Raw genomic sequence first — 6,148 nt, forward strand, 5'->3', positions numbered from 1 at the left:
CGATCAGTTCTATGTACTTCCACTATTAAAAGCCCTTTGCTAGAGGAGGTGACTTGGGACTGACTGTCACTATTCCGTCTTCTCTAAAGCCACCCCACCTTGTGGGCTGGTTAAAGTTTATCCTTTTGCCAGAGTGTTCTTATTAATAAATAACTCGTTTGTATGCCAGAGACAAAGCAAAAGATTTCAGTTCTGCAGGAATGAGGTATTTACCAGCCACGTACCTCGCCTAGAGGCACATTGCTGCTTTTGTCTGAGACTGTTGCCAATACCAGACCAGTCTGTCTACAGAGCCAGCAGCAGCCTGGGTGCCAGAGAGCCTCCTTACCAGGGGTTAGGTGCACACAGCCTCACTCACTCTCACAGTGTCCCTTCGAAGCCAGGAAAGTCATCCCTTATTATCTCCATTGTATAAAAAGGAGAATCGGCATGGGCTGGGGAGAGATGGGGGGAGGATTAGTAAGTGACTTGCCCAGGATCACCCTGTAAACTGCTCTGCTTCATCCACAACCAGCCACAAAGCTTCTCTTAAAGCAGGTTGCAAAATGAGGAAAGGCGACTGGAGGCCTCAATAAAACAGACTCTTGCTCTTGCTTTAGCAGGCATTTTGTGCTATTCTCAACCCTGCTGCTTAACACCTGTTGCATTTTTTTGTACCAGTCACATGCATTTCCTGAGTAACCCAATTTTAAATATTTCATGCTTTAGTTCCTTACACCATAAAAATATCACAGAAATGCAAATATTCTGAGGTCCATACTGTATCTTAGACTGTTTTTTTCCCAGTGAGGATTAGGACAAAACACTTTGTCATACTACAGGTCCCGATTTTTGGTTTGGAATAGAGGCACCATAATTTTCATCGTCAATAACTATTGCCGGCTAATTCAGAGGTCAATTCTAGAAGCAAGAGATGTTCTAGGAACTCCCATTTCTACTGTCTGGCATTATGAGGGTGTCCCCACTTAGACTCACATCTCCCAGAGCAGGGCATCCGCTTCTCAGTGGCCGCCCAGTGCTGCTGACTGCTGAGGAGTGAGTAACCCAAACATCAGGTCTTGTTGCTTCACTTGAAGGCGTGGGAAGAGAATGAGGGAACGGAGGATGAGAGGAGTGACCTGCTTTGCGATGGCCCAAGACTAGCCTCTTGTGCAAGGTCTAGGGCAACCACCACTCTCTGACTGGGTGCTTGTGCGTCCTGTATACCTGAAGTTACAGCCGCAGTTCCCTACAATGGAGCTTTGGAATCTAAGCTCTGCATTGTTCCAGGATTACCAGGAAATGCTGTTTATCTTGTCCTTGGGCCCGCTGCGGGCCGACTCTCGACAGGACAGCTGGTTTCCCAGCCGCTTCTAGGGCTGCCTGGCACATGTACAAACAGTGGATTTGCCTTAAAACTGCTAACCCCATGGAAGCTGTTCATTCACAAAAATAAGAAGAGGAGAGATAGCGGTGAATTAGGTCAGAGGCAGGAGCAAAGGACCAAACGGGGAGCTTGAAGTTTGTAACTGAGATGCTGCATGCATTAGAAATGAAGTTAGGTTACTGAAGCCCCAGATTATGTTCCAAGATCTAAACAGAATGTTGACTGAGTCCTCGGTGACTCCTAAAGACATTTAGTGTCTCATAAAAGAGCTTTGCTGTGTCATTCTTCTTAACTACGTTCGAGGTAAAACCATATTTTCTAAATGCTCAGGACTTTATTCCATTAGGATCGAATTAGAGAACCAATTTATAGTCCACAAAGCGAGGATCCAGTGTGTGTCACTGTCTCTATACACTTTCTGGGTAAAGACAAGTGTTTCACAATCTACTTTTTATTAATTATATCACCATACATGTTGAGTTCATCGATGAGAATCAATTTTTTCCACATAACCAATCATCTAGAGTTATCAAATCAGTAGTTATCCTAAAATTTATGCCATCATTCTTCCTGTTTCAGTGACTTTCTACCTCCTTCTACCCTAATGTCTTGTAGTCAGGGCTCTCCTGACTACACAGACTACGTATTCTTGTTCCTACGAGGTGGAAAAAGTGTATCTATTAGACACATGACATTCTGCACCTCCACACCAGCCAAGGAATGGTCTTACACGTTCTAATAAAATGGCTTGTGTGTGTGTCCATCTCTCTTTATATACATACCTTCAGCTAATAGCTAAAACATTACCAATAACAGTAATATATACATGTAATCGTCCTTGATTTATTTATTCCTTAAGTTAGATTTTTAAACAAATCATTTCTAGGTGCCATGAGCTAAATCAAGGCAAGCTATTACTCTTAAGATTTTATGTTATCATATTTTTAAGTGATTATTTTCTTCACTAGGATGTAAACTCTGGCTGCCCTCTTTCATACACTGACCCCAGAATCAACACAGCATTTATTTCACAATATTTGTCCAAGTCTAATATTGAAACAGGGGGCACACCCAAGGATAACGCTGATTTCTCCAGGTGGCGGCCCAGCCAAAGCATGTCGAATGGGTACCTGTCCATTCTATTAGGATAATGGAGGAAAGAGAAGCATGCCATCAAGATAAAGGAACACAAAGTACCACGTTACCTTAAAAAGAGGTCTCAGTATGTACATAAACTTGTATCAGTGCTGTCTGTGCAAGAGACAAGCCTCTTGAACTGGAGGGCAATTTCAAAAGGCAATACATGTTTCAAAACAGGGCCAAGCTTTCACAGCTGCATTTTGAAATCTCAACATGTATTTTCATTTTAGGAAGTTATCCACATCTGTTCTGGGAGCTGTAAAAAAGGGAACAGCACGTGCATGAATCAAGAGATCCTATTTTGCACTTAAAACCCAGAAAATACTGCTGCTGCATACACCAGGATGTTAAGTGGGCACACTGATCACAGAACATCTCTGACCCAAGCAGGTGGTAGGGTGTCCTGATACAGTGGACGCAGAGTTCGAGGAACAGTACCTAAAAACGAGATGGGGCCAGCAATGGGCCCACTAGCTAAGTGTATGGAAGGCCAACACCGCCCTCTACTGGCAGAGGATAAGGGCGGTATAGTCAAGATGACACATTTCCCTCTTTTTAGTCACTACTTAAAACATAATCAGGCCATAAAAGCCTTTACATAAGTTGAAGCTTCATATCTAGGGACCACAGCAGGATTTTCAAGTAAATTTAAGCATTTAATGAGAAATGTTCATATCTCATTGAAAGGACATTTTTCCCATTTAATCTTTGATGTAATTCACTGGACTTGATTCAAGTATCACTGTTAACTTAGTGATGCTAAAAAAACAGCCAAATGCCCAGTAGGTTATTATTAGGAAGGCTCAAGGGGACATTTATGTAGGATAACGGGAGCTGGCTTTAGAACCAACAGCTGTGACAATTCAAAGCACACAGAACGACCTGATTCAAACTTTTGTACCACGTGCCAGCCAGGTCAGACATCCTACCTGAGCCAGTTTATTTTCGACAGAATTAGAGGAACATCTGACCAATCTCACAGTTGTTGGGAAAACCGAATGAGATACTATGTAAATAAAAACTCCTCATAAACTGTAAAGGGCTGAACTACAACTGTCAATTTACCGTGCAATAATGCTCATGGATAGAAGCTGAGGGAATTCGAAATGTATTTTACCAAACCCACCCAACCTCTATGCCTCTGTCTACCTGATGGTTTTCGAAGTCCTTTAAACCAGACTCTGTTTCTTCAGCATTGTACTGAAACAGAAATTTGGTATGTCAATCATAAAACACCCACAGACTGTGAGGACAAGTGGCTGGTTAGCGGCCTTCTGAAGTAAACTTTGACCTGGGACAAGCCACTCTGTAAGAAATAAATGCCAAGTTAGCTAGTCTCTAAGGGATAACAGCATGCAAACAGGCACTTAATTTCGAAGCCAAGGTGAGTTTTATGTCAATTACACTATTGGGATGACAAGGCAAGAATGTAAATAAGGGAAAAGGTTGAAAAGGATGCAAGTCCTAATAGCTACAGTATCTTGTACCATATTCTCCAGGTAAGAAGTAGTATTTAATGATAAACTGCAAGATAGTGTGGTTCTTACAGGTATTTGAAACTGAACGCAAATGTCTGTTTTACGAGTATTAACATTATCCTTTATTATATATAATGATAGGATTGTTGAAAGAAACTTGCCCTCCATCAGACTTCATAACCTTGGACATGAACATGAGGAAAATGCTCACAGGGACCCTCATGTACCCAGTCCAGTGCTCCCTTGATTAAGCAAAAGTCAGTGAACCTACTGTCTCTTGATTCCATACTCTGAAGTATTAAGACAAGATATGCTTGTCTTGTTACCAACAACAGTGATGGTCACTGCTAGTTTCTAAAGAATTCATTTAGATAGCAGCCCCTCCCCCCCAATCAGGCTGGACTGGGATGGGACAGGCCAAGGTGATCAGCTGTATAATAAGCCAGGGTATTTGCTTGAGGGTATTATAAGAAGTACACAGAGCACACATCTGGGTTACAAAAGCCCTTTTATAAAGCCATTTTTAAACAAAACAAAACAAAAAAAGTTTACAAAAGAAAAAAAGATACAGAAAAAGAATAACTTGCTTCATATGTCCCCAAAAGAGAAAAAAAAAATAAAGGGGACAATGCCAACATGCTCAACAATAAAGGATTCTTTTTCTTATTTTTTAATACAAAATACAAGCAAAGGATACACATACTTAAAACAGAGCTCAGGAACAGACACGCAGTCCTGGAAACCCTTCAATAAAAGAAAGCAGGAGTTTGTTTTTTCTTTGTCTATGCAGATCCATACAGAGACTGGGATATGTAGAAATTAAGTATCACAAAAGACCATCACACAAGTCTACCAATGCATGTTGAGTCTATAATTCACGAACATGGTCAACAAAATCATGTTCACTTCAACCCCATTTCATTTAAATTAAAAAAAAACCTTTTAAATAAAGTGGTTACATTCAAACTTTAACTTCCTTAGTACCATGCTGCAGATTTCAGCACTGTTAAGGTATTGCAAGAATGCCCAACCCTCTGGTGTCTGATCACGTATATCTAGCAACATTGTAGTATTAAGGGATGCCCGGGTTTCAGTCCATGGACAATTAAATATATTTAAGCAGGTTCTTCTCTTTTACTTTTCCTGCTCAGAACGTAAAAGATTAAGGACTAAAATTAAGGAAGACGGGGAATTTTAGAGCTGGCAAAATGAAGTCTGAAAGATGAATCAAGGCAAACAATTACTGAGAACTTGGCTGCTGCTTAACCTGGCAAATCTTAAAGTCTTTCCTTCAATCTTGCAGGAATTAGTTGTCTAAGGTTTGCTGCAACATGTTCATGGTAAACAAACCAAGTAGAGCTCTTATTTACAAATCTTGTAACAAATACTTCTGGAGGAAAAAAAGAAAAGAATTCACTAATTTCCAGAAGACAAAGGTTTAATTGCCAGACATATAACAAACACACACTCACACACACACCCACACAATACTTCAGGGGTTTTTATACAAGTTATTTAGGGCATAAGCTGAGTACTACACCCCTACACCCCATCAAAAAAGGAACAACAACAACAAAAAAATCCCAATTTTACCCACCCTCCCATAATCTAGAAAACCCTCCCTTCACCCCTGATGTACAAAGTGTATGCACGACGGCGGCACTCCACCAGCCACACAAAGCATGCTCAAACAGATGTCACCAGTTCCACCGCTCCATGGGCATGGCAACAGGCAGGTTTACAGGACTTTTCCCAATAGTGGTTAATACACAGTCAGCACCACTGTGAATTTTGTGAAGTAGGCTCGAAAAAAAGTGTAATTTAGAGATTTAGGATTTAGAGTGATTTTTGTATCAAGCTTATCTCAAGAAAAAGAGGAAATGGGTTGCACACTGAAATTCGGCTATAACTAGCTTGACGTCCTAATATTCAAAGAAACTAACTCCCTTTTCAAATAAACTCAGCTCCAGGTACAGAGAAAAGGACAGCTCTCTAACCTGAAGAGCAGCCAGCTTGTTCCAGTTTCCTCATTCCTTGACAGGAATGTATGTTACTCGTTCTGTTTAAGTATCTGTCTGAAGGCCCTTAAGAACAGGCCAGGTTTCTTCCTTTCCAAACTCCTAAGGTGATAGTTTATTCTCAGTGCAGCTACTGGTGATGTAGG

The sequence above is a fragment of the Camelus ferus genome, chromosome 23 (assembly GCF_009834535.1).
Source record: "Camelus ferus isolate YT-003-E chromosome 23, BCGSAC_Cfer_1.0, whole genome shotgun sequence".
Taxonomy (NCBI): Eukaryota; Metazoa; Chordata; class Mammalia; order Artiodactyla; family Camelidae; genus Camelus; species Camelus ferus.